Source organism: Ictalurus furcatus, chromosome 9, assembly GCF_023375685.1.
Source record: "Ictalurus furcatus strain D&B chromosome 9, Billie_1.0, whole genome shotgun sequence".
NCBI lineage: Eukaryota > Metazoa > Chordata > Actinopteri > Siluriformes > Ictaluridae > Ictalurus > Ictalurus furcatus.
This window is the reverse complement of record NC_071263.1, coordinates 25,608,681-25,623,607: the sequence shown is the minus strand read 5'-3', so window position 1 is coordinate 25,623,607 and position 14,927 is coordinate 25,608,681. Positions and strand designations below refer to the sequence as shown.

Genomic DNA, 14,927 nt, shown 5'->3' with positions numbered 1-14,927 from the left:
ATGGAATCCATGTTTGAATATAAATGCTGGTAACTGAAACCCTTCTACTTAGCTATATTGCTGAAATACACGTTTACTTTAACACTAGAGCGCACGTAGTTATGTTGAATTACTTTTTACTTTTAGTCACAAGAAATTTGTAGCAATAAAATCATAAATATGTGCATACAGTGCACACAAACTGCACATTACTGTAAAAAAAAAAATACAAACAGAAAAAACGTCGCAAATGTGCAACAGTGAAACTCATTAACAACTTGAAACGTGTTTTAAGAAATAAAATTGTTTTCAAAACATGAACGATGGCGACGTGTTCAGGACGAGAGGCAACTACAGGTAATATTCACGTCCTCTCAAGTAAAGCACGCGCATAAAGAATCGATTCGGGGATTTCACGAAGAAGGAGAATCGTTCATTTTTTTTTATTATTATTATTTATTTATTTATTTATTTTTACCCAGCACTATTAAATGCCTGCATTATCAAGGACCATCGCATTAAGCGCTGATTGGAGTTGGCCATATGTTGGAACACTAAGGGGTTGGCATGGGTATATACCAAGAGGGTATCTGATCAGAGTCAGTAATTGTTCTAAAATCTACCGACAATACCTGTAATATCTCAGAAAGGAGTTTTGTGACATCATTTATGACGGCATGAATATTATATTGTCATATTGGGAGCACGGTGGCTTGCGTGTTCTCCCAGTGCTTCGAGGGTTTCCTCCAGGTACTCCGGTTTCCTCCCCCAGTCCAATGCCATGCTCTGTGACCGAACGGCATCTCTAAATTATCCGTGGTGTGTGAATGTGTGTGAGATTGTGCCCTGTGATGGGTTGGCACCCCGTCCAGGGTGTCCCCTGCCTTGTGCCCCGAGTTCCCTGGGATAGGCTCCAGGTTCCCCGTGACCTTGTGTAGGATAAGCGGTACAGAAAGGGGATGGACGGATGGCGATCGTCATATTGCCCAGCCCTAATACATGATTTTGAGTTTAGTTTGGCCAGGCCGACACGTGTTTTAGCATTTTTGCACTTTTTTTTTTTTTTTTTCTCTCTCCACGATTTCAAATGTCAGATAGGATCATTTGCTGACTTTTCCGTTCCAAGCTTCTGCTTGAACGTCATTTAAACCGAAAATCAACATCTTTTCTTCTCATCTTCTGGTCGCATCTCGCCGACAGACTGTACCGGCAAACGTTTATTTGATAAAATAATTCCTCCGATCCATCAGGCCTCCGAGTACTCGCCGTGTGTGGCTCGACGTGCCACGAGGTCCCTCAGCGTGTCGTACTCGACGAGCGCTACTCACACAGACGGGAATACACCATGAATTATTTCACATTGCTTTAATAATTCAGACTCCCGTCCTGAAACCATCCATTTTTCACAGCCAGTTTTATTTATGTGCCTGTGGAAGAAGAAAGAACCTTTCTAGCCTTCCGCATGTGCTTTGAGAAACCTGGTTACAGAACCGGTTCAGTCTTTATTTTTGTATGAGCCTTTGTTGTTCCAGCACTGAAAACTAGCATGTAAGCTACAGCGCTTTCCAGGCCTTTGTTGTAATGTTGAGAGATTTCATATAGTAGGAAATCCAGTGTAGTATGAAGGAAGAGCTTGGAAGTAGAACAGTCCTGTGTTTTATGTCCGTTTTGTGCCATTTTTAGCAGATTCCCCGTGGACTCGGTTAAAGGACACGCGAAAGCCGACTCCTCCTTAATGTCAGTCGTTGTGCGAGTCACTCTCGATGAGACCGATCTATGAAGATGTAACCCCTTGAAGAAACTCCAGGAAGAGTTCAATATGGATTTAAAAAAAATGTTCATTCTCCTAACCTTCCCAGTACTGATGGTGAACTCCTGCACTTGGGTAAAGCGGAGAGTGGTTTGTGGGGGTGTTGGACTGTTTTCTCAGAAATTGTCTCTTGCGCCATTGTGAGAATCCCAGACCAGACCCTCAGGAAGGAAAGCTATTCTTACCCTGAGAGGCTTTAACAATATCCTTAAGGACACAAACGGTCACGTGTGTGCACGCCGTATCTCTCACGAGGCTTTCTCTATTGTCCTTCAGGATTTCTGCTGTGTTGTACTGAAGCACACTGACCTGCCTGACCAGCTGGAGATTAGACACTGTTTAGAACCTAGCCCGTCAGTTTTTAACGCTCGTTTCCGAACTCTTTTATAAATATACCACGGCGCTGTTGAATTCTCCGTTCTGATTGGTCAGAAGTTGTTGGTTTACGTTTCTGTAACAGCAGCTCTGTCGTCCCAGTTACAAGGCAACTCGCAGGTTTATAGAAAAAGCTTTACAACTTAAGTTTTCTGTGAGTAAATGATTTATGTCGAATTTTTTTTGAAGGAGTCTCCAGTGTCAGAAGTAAAGCTGTTCCCGGGAAGTTTTCTGGCACGGGAAGCCGTTTCGTACATGTTCTAGGATATTAGATGTAAATTGCTGCGATATACGAGGAATAAACTGTTCAGTTGGAACTAGAGCTGGGCGATATGACAAATATATCATATCACGATACTCGAGGACATTTCTGCGATACACGAACAGTAGTAAAATAAACACACACACGAAAGAAAACGCTCAACTGAGTTTGACGATGCTTTTCTTTAATGCCTACAAAGAAGATTAAAGTTTTTTTTGTTTTTTTTTTTAATTACGTCAAATCAACGGCATCCATTCAGTACCATTTAATGTGTAATTATTAAAAAAGTAAAAAAAAAATACATCACCACACTAACAATATCTCAGAATAGTGTATTGCGTAATCGTTTATCACGATATTGATATTATACCGATATATCGCCCAGCCCTAGTTGGAGCATCGCACTACCCTGTCGTTGATTTTATTTTCCTCTGACAGCACACCCCAAAACATTTTATTCCTTACACAGCTGTTGATGATGAATAAATAAGTTGGCATCAGTTCTGTCAGCCATGTCTCATTCATGGATTTCTTCTCGCAGTAATCGTGATCGCGTTTGGATGGAGACGTTTCGATCGTTTTCGTTTGTTTTCAACGTGACCGGTTAACCTTTCTTTGAATATCAACGTTAATTACGATACACGGAATGAAGCCCTATTCGGATTGTAGTGGTTTCTCGGCGGGACGTCTGTAACTCTCACATCTGGACAGTGAAGAAATGAATACGGGAGGATTGAGTTTCTAGTAGGTCGTTTTTTTTTTTTTTAAACCCGTACGTTTGGGCTTATACCGTCACGCTCCATTCACAACACGACGTCCAAGCGGTCAAAGCGGCGCTGGAGTAGAAAAGAGACTCTTATTACAGTTTGGGCCAGACCGAAGTTCCAGCGACAATTTGGAAATACAATAAAGCAATGATCTCAAAATATCTGAGAAGCATCCTTTCTTTTTTTTTTCCCCACACAATTCATTCACAAAGCAGTTAGCGTCTGGGGGCGGGTCACTGATACACGCTAGACATGGCAAGTAGCAGCAGTCAGACATCTTTTTTTATTATTTATTTATTTGTTTGTTTAATTTTTCTCCCCCAAAGCGAGGCAACATCTGCATAGAATCTGCCAGACGTGATTGAAACGATCAGACGATAGCTGAGTTTTGGAGAAAGACAGTTAGTAATTTTGCGTGTAATTTCCTCAGAATAGGACAGGGGGGAAAAAAAAAAACACCAACATGGCTGATCCGGCCAGAAATAAAATCGCCTGTAAATAAAATAATAAATAACCCGAGGACCCGACGTTGTATAGGGCTTTAGAAACACCTCCTCTATACTGATTCCAATACTGAAATCGATCTGATTTTGTTTTGTTTTCTCTTTACGTAGTGTGAAGTATTTCCACACAGCCAACCTTATAGCAGCTCCCACACATGCTTTGCTAAATAACTAGCTAACTGTTGTTGTTGCCATGGTAACTTACTCTACGTGACTACCGTTATTATCATGTCCGTGACCTAACATGGCTTTCTGTTAGATTCCAGGCTGGATTTGTGCTAGAAACCGGATCGGGTTTGTTGTTTTTGTCCTCAGATGTCCATTCCAGAATTTTCTGTACCGATGCTAGATATGTGGTATCGTGTCTAATAAATTGCGTCATCACATTCACATCACATGATGTGAAGTCAGCATGTGTGTTTAGAGTGAGCTCATCGTCTTCTAAATCCTTGTAAAGGTTCTATTCTGAGACGTACGGTGTGTCGTAAATGGGCTGATCACACGCTGAAACATTCAGCGTGTGCGTGTGTGCGTGCGTGTGTGTGTGTGTGTGTGTGTGTGCGTGTGTGTGTTTTACAGCTTCTCAGCCTGGTCCTGATGGAGATCTGTCAGTCTGACCTCATCTCTGTTTGACTGATATAAGTGATAGATTCTCGTTACAGGGAGGGGAAGACTGGTTAGAAGTGTTAAGTGTTATGTTTTTTGCTCTCCGCTCTCACCACCTTCGCGTTTGTGGACGGCTGCTTGCTTTTTCAAAAATGTTCTGTGTATTTTCCAGAAACGAAACTTATCCCGAAGCAGCCAAGCAAGAGCTCGGCCTAGGTGGGAACTTTTTAAGAAAAGCCTCCGGCGTGAATGTCCCTTATGATTTGTTGCTTTGATTTTGTTTAACAGTCGTTTTGGTCGATACAGAGTTCTATATGTGATATTTCATAGTTTGTAGTAAAAGTATGGTTGTAAAAATTCCGTGTGGGTGTCTGGAGAGGACTGGACTTTCTGTGGTTCATTTTCAGAGATAGGCAAACTAATGATTATGACAGTAACAAATACACGGAGAGAGACAGAGAGAGAGACACACACACAGAGAGAGAGAGACAGAGAGAGAGGGATGGGGAGAGAGACAGAGAGAGACACACACACACACACAGAGAGAGAGAGAGAGAGAGAGAGAGAGGGGGACAGAGAGAGACACACACACACCGAGAGAGAGGGACAGGGACGGGGAGAGAGACAGGGAGGGACAGAGAGAGAGAGAGACAGGGAAACAGAGAGAGAGAGAGGGACAGAGGGAGAGGGACAGAGAGAGAGAGAGACAGACACAGAGAGAGAGAGAGAGAGAGACACACACACAGAGAGACAGGGAGGGACAGAGAGAGAGACAGAGAGGGAGAGGGACAGAGGGAGAGGGACAGGGAGAGGGACAGGGATAGAGACAGAGAACATGGATGTGCTAATAACAGTGAGGCAGCCCCAGCTGTTCAGAGACAGTGTGTGTGTGTGTGTGTGTGTGTGTGTGTGTGTGTGTGTGTGTAAGTGTTCGTGAGTGCTCCAAGCTCTCTGGCTGTAGATTCTCTCCTCACACCGTGTCTCTTCCTTTGCTGGAAATTTCTCACGAGTAGCTTTGAGAAAGTATTTCATTCCTGTTTTTAAAGAATTTCGGATCTGAACATTTGATCCATGGGTTTTGGGACGCAATTCCGAGTTTAGTTTGTGGCGTAATAATCGGGACGAAACGGAAATGTAACGAGAATCGTATCGAGTTACGCTTGAAATGATCTCAGACTGATTTTTTTTTCCTCCTCTCTAATTGTGTTGCAGTCTCTCTCTCTCTCCCTTTGGGGTTCTGTAGCAGTGAGGAATATGAAATATTGATACCATTAAGGACCTGTTCCTGTAATAACCATAAAAACGTCTGCACCGAGACCTTCCACAAAATGCCAGAGCGGTCATGGGCTACTTTTTTTCTTTCCCGTTCCGTTAAGTCAATATCATGACCTCATCGCGAAGGATTAGTCACATGGTATTAACGTTATCCGTATTACTGGGGTCCAGCCGTGCAGTTCTGTAATCTATAGTGAAATGTTGATTCAGGACGATATTTATTTAACATTTATGTCATTTCATATTGAGACTAAACCTGCAACAAAAAAAAAAATTAGTCTGGAGGTCATTTATGGTAAGATAGCGTTTTAGTAACGAGCTAATCGTGTGCAGAAGATAGAAAGATTGTATTTTATTGTATTCGGTGCTGTGACTTGTTTATGATTTAAAGTTTACATTTATCATCACAGCGATTTATTTTTCCCTGTTTTTTTTTTTTAGTTATATATAAAGTAGGTATATTCTTACTTTCATATATCGTGGATGTATGATGAAGTCTGAAGCCTTTTTCCAGCATGCTAGGAGGTGCGCTGCAAATATTCGTACACACCTATAGAACCGGGAACGTAGGAGCAGTATTACGAAGCGCGTGGAAGTGTGTGTGTGTGTGTGTGTGTGTGTGTGTGTGTGTGTGTGTGTGTGCGACGCGCCCAGTAGCACGTTCTGTATAACATACGCCTGGAGTATTTAGCGCAAAATCTCTTCTTTTTGAAGAAGACGACTTTATTTGTCACGTATACATTACAGCACAGTGAAATTCTTTTCTTTGCATATCCCAGCTTGTTAGGAAGCTGAGGTCGGAGCGCAGCCATGATGCAGCGTCCCTGGAGCAGAGAGGGTTAAGGGCCTTGCTCAAGGGCCCAACAATGGCAGCTTGGCGGTGCTGGGGCTTGAACCCTCGACCTTCTGGTCAGTAACCGAGAGCCTTAACTGTTGAACCATCACTGCCTCATTTTGGTTTTTTTTGTCACAAAAAACCGCCAGTATTTAAAAATAATAATAATAATAATAATAATTAAATAATGGCATTAACCAATCAATGAATCGTTTTTATTTCTAAATGAAACCCTGAGAAAGTGATTGAATTTCCTGATTTTTGTGAAGGCGTCGTCTGCTCCTAACATCGATAACGTTACAAGAGATTAAAACTCATCTTTTGAGATCACCTCTTGCTTTCTACCCTTTATTTTGTCAGCATTAATTCGCACGTTGTCACTTCATTATGTTCTCGTGGGATTTTTTATTTTTTATTTCTTATCATTGCTGAGGTGTTTAAATTATAAGTCAAATAAAAGTTAAAGCGAGACATAAAACTTGTAATGCTCTGCTTATTGTAGTTTCACATCGTGCTTCTGCCAACTCGCACGTCTGATGATATTGGTGGAAATGCGAGCTGTTGCTTTACAGAGGGTTATATGACCTTGTCTCTGCAGCTCTTTCTCATTTTGACCGCTCCTTTATCCTTTCCCATCCCCATCTTGCTCTCTCTCTCTCTCTCTCTCTGTGTCTCTCTCTCTCTCTCCCTCTCTCTCTCTCTGTGTCTCTCTCCCTCTCTCCCTCTCTCTCTCCCTCTCTCTCTCTCTGTGTCTCTCTCTATGTCTCTCTCCCTCGGTGTCTCTCTCTATGTCTCTCTCCCTCGGTGTCCCTCTCCCTCTCTCTCTCTCTGTGTCCCTCTCCCTCTCTCTCTCTGTGTCTCTCTCCCTCTCTCTCTCTCTGTGTCCCTCTCCCTCTCTCTCTCTGTGTCCCTCTCCCTCTCTCTCTCTGTGTCTCTCTCCCTCTCTCTCTCTGTGTCCCTCTCTCTCTCTCTCTCTCTCTCTGTGTGTCTCTCTCTCCCTCTCTCAGTATCTGTGATCTCTCCCTTTCTCTCCTTCTCTTTCTCTCTCTCTGTGATCTCTCTCTCTCTCTGAGTCTCTCTGTCTCTCTCCCTCTCTCTCTGTCCCTCTCTGTGTGTGTGTGTCTGTCTCTCTCTCTCCCTCTCTTTCTGTTCCTCTCTCACTCTCTCTCTATCCCTCTCTCTCTGTTCCTCTCTCACTCTCTCTCTCTCCCTCTCTCTCTCTGTTCCTCTCTGTCTATCTCTCTCTCTCTCTGTCTGTCTGTGTCTCTCTCTGTTCCTCTCTGTGTGTGTGTGTGTGTGTGTGTCTCTCTCTCTTTCTGTCTCTCTCTCTCTCTGTGTGTCTCTCTCCCTCTTTCTCTCTTTGTGTGTCTCTCTCTGTTCCTCTCTCTGTGTGTGTGTGTGTCTCTCTCTCTCTTTCTGTCTCTCTCTCTCTCTGTGTGTCTCTCTCCCTCTTTCTCTCTCTTTGTGTGTCTCTCTCTGTCCCTCTCTGTGTGTGTGTGTGTCTCTCTCTCTCTCTGTCTCTCTCTCTCTCTCTGTGTCTCTCTCCCTCTTTCTCTCTCTCCCCCTCTCTCTCTGTTCCTCTCTGTCTATCTGTTTCTCTCACTCTCTCTCTGTCTCTCTCTCTGTTCCTCTCTCTCTCTCTCTGCGTCTCTGTCTCTCTCTCTCTCTCTCTGTCTCTTTCTCTGTTCCTCTCTCTCTCTCTCTCTGTCTCTCTCTCTGTCTCTCTCTCGCTCTCTCTTTGTCTCTCTCTCTCTTTCTCTCTCTCTCTGTGTCTCTGTCTCTCTCTCTCTCTCTCTCTCTCTCTCTTTGTCTCTCTCTCTCTCTCTCTCTCTCTCTCTCTCTCTCTCTCTCTCTCTTCTCTCTCCCTCCACCATACACACATGTTGGAAATATCCTTTGTAACCTTATATGAAGCTATTTCCCCCCAGAGTACCCCACCTCCACCCCACTGAAAAGTATCATAAATGTTTGTACCCTTTCTCTTTCTATCGTATGCACCTAGCTGTGTTTGAGCAAGTTCTGTAGTTACTCATTTAGTCCTGTGCGTTCATTTGATCATGTTGCACTTGTAAATCTATCAAATCTGTAGTTTTGTACTGGGACGCACCAACCATGTGTCGGGAACCCTGGATCGGTAAGAGCGAGTAAATGCACTGGCAGCGGGATTAAGTCCAAGTCTTTATTTTGGACTGTAGAAAGTGAGATTATAGATCAGCGCTCAAACCCGATTTAAGTTTACATGAGGTGCTTTCTCTTTCTGTACTCGGCCTGTGGGTTTCTCTGTGTGAAGTAGCTTTATCATGTCTAGTGGTAACGTGGTGAGGTGACGTTTCCTGTCGCAGTTTGTGTCTATATGGATGGACTGACATAAAAAATGATTTGATTGAACACCATGGGATCATCAAACGTAATTTTATAAATAGCGGAATCAGCGTTTAAAACGTTGATGACGTTGTTGTGGTGATGATTGCAGACTGCAACATGTTTCATATTTTCCAGATAATGCTTTGCAGACCAAGTAGTCTTCGATATGTGTAGAAAGTGTGTGTGTGTGAGCGAGTGAGAAGGCGAGAGAGAGAGAGAGACTTACCTCTCGCAGTTTTCTGAAATGCATTTCATGCTGCTTGTATTATTTCCAAAGAATTCCTTACTGGAGGCCTGACCTCTGACCTCTCCTGCTTCCTGTGCGTCACATTCCAGAAATGTGTCCGTGTGTTCATTCTCTGCCCAGAATGTGGGGAAGGATCTAAAAAAAAAACATCTTTCTTTCAGTACTAAAGACCAAAATAAAATAACGAGAAAACACTGCACATGCCTCTCTCTGCTCTACCTGCGCTCTTTGAGCCTGAAACTTACCTCGCCACATCTCTCATCACGCTAGTTATTATTTGTGTGGTTACTCTGTCTATCCTTCCTGTTGTGTATATAGCGTTTTTGGTCTTTATTGTCTTGTAATAATCGATTATGCAAATCGTTGTCGACGAATCTCATTATGGATTAGTTGGTCTGCGCGGCACGGCGGAGATTTACTCACTACCTTACTTCTGTTCAGAAAACACGCTTCGGAGAGTAAATACTAAAGTTGTGTCCCAAATGAAGTACTGTACACTTACACTATGCACTCTGCACTACCGTGTAGTGTGTGGATTTTAGAAAGGTAATATCATCTCAGATATAACTCTAGCGGGTTTTTTCGACTAACAGGAAGTATAAGCCACGACGGCGCATGACGTCATACGCACGCTAGCGTTAGCGAACACCCAGAGTCACCGATAATGACTTTCTTCAGTTTACTTTCCGTCAGCGTTACCTTTCATTCCCAACACGACCTCAGTCTCCATCAGACGGAGGCGAAATCGTCACGTGACTGAGGAAGAACGCGTGTAACCTCCAAGTCCTCGAAGGCAGGGAAGCATTTTAGACACGGCGGAAATCAAACTGATGCACGAGGACAAAGTTACGTTTATATCCAAGATGCTCCACTGTGTGTACGGGGCAGGGGAAACTGCTGCTGGCTGCTTAAAAGCTTTAGTTTAATTTAAGTTTATTGTCATTATATGCTGTATTTGCACGCTTGCAGTGTAACTTCTGTCGTTTATTATAACGGGAGTGATGTGTTAGTAACGAGGCCGCGTTGCTGATCACGCGCGGTGTAGACGCGCCGATACAGAGAGGGAGCGCGAGTGAGATCTGTAATGTCTAATTAAAACACTATGATCACAAGTAAACACTAGTAAAATAATATTCCTAAAGGCAGTGAGTAACAGAAACCACACATTTTTTATATATATATATATATATATATATATATATATATATAACATTTACTTAATAGTATTTCTGCATTATGTTCAGTTTGCAGATTTTATTTTAAATAAACCAAAAAAAAAAATGGCACTGAAAGTTTGCCTGACCCCCCCCCCCCCCCCCCCGAATATAATCGATTAATCGGAAAAACATAATCGGCCAACTAATCGATTATGAAAATATTCATAATTCCTACTGTCTTGTTTTGCACTCTGATGTTTATCGCTTAATTGTTCAGTCGTGCCCATGCACAAATCTTTCTGAATCTACATTCTAACAACATGGCTCCGTGGAAATAAAGAATCTTGAATCTTGAGTCTCTGTACAGCAAAATAAGCTACAGAGAAAACGCAAACCAAAATAAACTACAGACCAAAATAAATCATTGACAATGCAGACCACAGGTAAAATACAGAATGCAATAAATCCTGGACAAAATACAGAATGAACTGCAGAGAGAATACAGATTTCAATAACTACAGACACAATACAGAAGGAAACAAACGACGGACAAAATACAGAACGCAGTAAGTGATGGACTAAATATAGAGTGAAGTAAACTACAGACAGAATACAGGATAAATTAGATTATAGACAAAATAAACTACGGACAAAATACAGAATTAAATAAACTACAGAAAAAAAAAACAGAATTAAATAAACTACGGACAAAATACAGAATTAAATAAACTACGGACAAAATACAGAATTAATAAACTACGGACAAAATAGAGAATTAAATAAACTACGGACAAAATACAGAATTAAATAAACTACGGACAAAATACAGAATTAATAAACTACGGACAAAATAGAGAATTAAATAAACTACGGACAAAATAGAGAATTAAATAAACTACGGACAAAATAGAGAATTAATAAACTACGGACAAAATACAGAATTAATAAACTACGGACAAAATAGAGAATTAAATAAACTACGGACAAAATACAGAATTAAATAAACTACGGACAAAATACAGAATTAAATAAACTACGGACAAAATACAGAATTAATAAACTACGGACAGAATACAGAATTAAATAAACTACGGACAGAATATGTCTGAAATAAACCACAGATGAAATACAGAACAATATAGAATAAAATAAACTACAGACGAAATACAGAAAACAAAAAGCTACAGATAAAGTACAGGCTCAAATAAACAGCAAACAAAATACAGAAATAATTAAACTACAGACAGAGTACAGATAAATTAGACTACAGACAAAATAAAGACACAATGCAGAACAGAATAAGCTACAGACCAAACACGGAATTAAATAAACTACAGACAAAATACAGAATTAAATAAACTACGGACAAAATATGTCTGAAATAAACCCCAGACGAAGTACAGAACAATACAGGATCAATTAAACTATAGAAAGAAAAAAAAAAAATAAAGATACAATGCAGAACAAAATACGGAATGAAATATATTACCGACAAATCAAGCTATACACCAGAATAATTTAAAGACAAAATCCTTTACAGACAAAACTAACACAGAATAAATGAGACTATATAAAGTTAAAGCACACAGTAACTATATAATGTGTGTGTGTGTGTGTGTGTGTGTGTGTGTTCCACTTTTTTTCTCACGTGTAAAACATTCCTGGGGTTAAGAAGTGAGCTGCACAAATAAACATCTTATTATCATTTTTCATTCTCTGCCTTTCCCCTGTACTCTGAAATATCTCTCTACACATTAACGCAAACGTATCGCTCCACAATGGTACAGTTAACTCGTCTGTGTCGATCGGGATCGTTTGCCTGCAGCTGGAAAAGTATCTGAATCGATAGCTTTACAGTGTGGACCTGTTCTCTAACCTGTGCTGTATTTCGTTTCTGTTTTGCTTCTTTTAAAAAAAAAAATAAAATAAATAAAAATAAATAAAAATGTTCTAGTCAGTGGGTTCTCACATCGTGTTTGTGTAATAACAGGTGAAAATTTAGCCGATTCAATAGAAGCACGGCTATAATTTGCTCACACAAATAGGTCGTAATGAGCACGCTAATCAGCCCGCGCTCAATCAGCCGTAACGACGTGGCTGCCGCTATGTTTGCACCATTGTCATATAAACAGACTTTACTTTCTTAACCTGCAAACATCAAGACTCGAAGGTATCAAAGCGCACGTCAAAAGAATAACGCTCCACTTACAGGTGTTTATCATTATGGACAATCATTTTCCTGTGTTGTGTGTGTGTGTGTGTGTGTGTGTGTGTGTGTGTTGTGTTGTGTTGTGTTTTTTTAAATCAATGATTGCGTAGTAGCCGAGTTGTGTGAGAGAGTGTTAAGCCGCAGGCAGCCAGTCACTCAGGCCATAATTACAAACTGAAGAGCGTCCTGATGAGGGTCTGTACACGTTTTAGCACAGTATGGGGTGCTAGAAGAAAAAAGGACAAGTGTTTAGGGCTTAAAAAAACCTGAGGAGATTAGGAGGCCTCCTGCCGAGCGATAAAAACGCAGTGACTCACTTTGCTTTTATTAGACCACACTAATGAGGATGATGGCTTTTGGATAAATACAAGCTCTAATTCAACTCAAATGTCATCGCCGAGAAGAGCGCCTCCATTAGCTGGATAAAGCTTTTAAAAGATTTGATGCTTTTTTTTGTGGTCAGATAATATAAAATGTGACGCTAAAGCGCTGTAATAAAAGTATTACGGTATGCGGTGCCTCTTTTGATGACCGGGTGGGTGAATTTATTTATTTATTTATTTTTTTAGATAATTTTTTTTGGTTGTCATACTCTACTGAATTGGCTTTCATTTTATTTATTTTATTTTATTCATTTTATTATTCACATTTAATCTCTGCAGTCTGCATTCTAGGGGGTGCTAATAGTTTCATCAATTGTGTGTTCATTTTAATCTTGATGGTTCGAGTGAAGCGGAGGAATACCGAGTTTCCATTCTCCTATAAAAGAGGATTAAATGGATGGAGGATTGGATAGAGACTGATGGGTATACAGTGGCTATAAAAAATTTAAAATATATATATAAACAAATAAATGAAAAGTCTACACACCCCTGTTAAAATTGCAGGGTTTTGTGATATTAAACACAGCCAAGATAAATTGCATCAGATCTGTTTTTTTTTTTCATTTCTTTTTCTTCTACGTTTAATGTGATGTAGCGGGCAACATAATTCAAGTGAAAGGCAAACAAATGTTTTAGGAGGGGAAAAAAAAAGAAGAAGAAGGGGGAAAAAAAAAAAAACCTTATAATGTCCTGGTTGCATCAGTGTGTACACCCTTTTTATTACGGGGCTCAAAAGGAAGAAATCACATTCAAACTCGTGTTCAAAAGTAATTCTCATTCACCTGTCATCAACGAATTGATTCTGATTGACCCCAAATAAAGGTCGGCTGTTTCTGTAGGATTTTCTTGACATCGTCTTGGTTTTATCCGACTGTTGAAGACATGGTCCACAAAGCGCTGACAAACCACGCACGGGATCTCATTGTCGAAAGGTATCGATCAGTAGAGGGGTACAAAAGAATTTCCATGGAGCATCGTGGAAAGCATTGTGAACAACTTGAGAGAATGGGGCACTACAGTGCTGTTACCAAGAACAGGAAATCCCTCCAAAATGTACAAAAGGCAAAAGGAGAACTTGGCAGACTCCATGATAAGAGACCTACGGCAACATTAGAGGAGCTACAGGAATATCTGGCAAGTAATGCTCACTCCCATGTGACACAGTCTCTTGTATTCTAGACATGTCTGCACTATGGGGTACGGTGGCCCAATGGAGCCCCTTTCTCAGAATAAACACCCAAGCTCAGCTAAATCAGACTAAACCATGTGTCAGAATGTATTCTGGATTATGATTGGACCAAGATGGAATTTATTGGGCATAATTCTAAAAGAAAATCAAAACAGCTTCTTATCCAAAGAACCCCAGACCCATGGGGAAGTGTGGTGGTGGTGGTGGCAGCGTAGCGTTCTGAAGCTGCTTCTCTTCAGCTAGGACTGGCGCTCTTGTCAAGGTACAGGGAATCATGGATCGCTCCAAACACCAATCTACTTTGACATCAGATCTGAGCGCCTCTGCTAGACATCTGAAAACGAAGAATAAATTCCACCGTTCGGCAACGTAATGACCGAAAGCAGAGATCCAAGTCAAAGAAAAGGAATGTTCTGGAATGATTAGAAGACATGGACTGTGCATAGTAGATCACCTCACGATTTGATGGATGTGGAGAATTTTTGCAAGGAAATAAAATGGCCAAATCATGACGTGCTAAGTCGGTAGATTCTTACCCAAAAAGACTGGTTTATAAGCAAAAGGTGCTTTAAGAAAGTCTTATGTCAGGTGTGTCCATACTTATACAACCAGGATATTGTAAGGGTTTTTTCCCCCTGAAAACATATCAGGGTACATCACGTTAACCGTGGGAAAAGATCGGGCATGATTTATCTCGGTTTCATTTTTTCACATCACAAAAACCTGCCATTTTAACAGGGGTGTGTAGACTTTTTATATCCTCTGTAGACCTGGATGGACAGACCGATAGATAGATAGATAGATAGATGGAGATGGATGTATGGTTATAGACAGACAGACAAACAGATGGAGATAGATGGATTGTTGCATGGACAGATATTTATGGACGGATGGACAGATAGATCATGCAACATGATACTTAACACATGAACCAAAAGCTGTTTTCTGATTGGTCAATGCAAGTTA

General features: G+C 41.0%; 1 protein-coding gene across 5 annotated transcripts in view; it reads left to right on the top strand.

Annotated features, from left to right (window-relative positions):
- Nucleotides 1–14,927, top strand: part of hspa12a (heat shock protein 12A) — a 52,133-nt gene that overhangs the window by 12,867 nt on the left and 24,339 nt on the right. The window contains exon 1 of one of the 5 annotated variants that reach the window (XM_053632087.1): nt 6,454–6,486. The exons of the other annotated variants lie outside the window; for them this stretch is intronic. The gene's annotated coding sequence lies outside the window, so the exon portion shown is untranslated. Of the gene's footprint in view, nt 1–6,453; nt 6,487–14,927 lie in introns of those variants that run through there. 5 annotated transcript variants of the gene reach the window in all.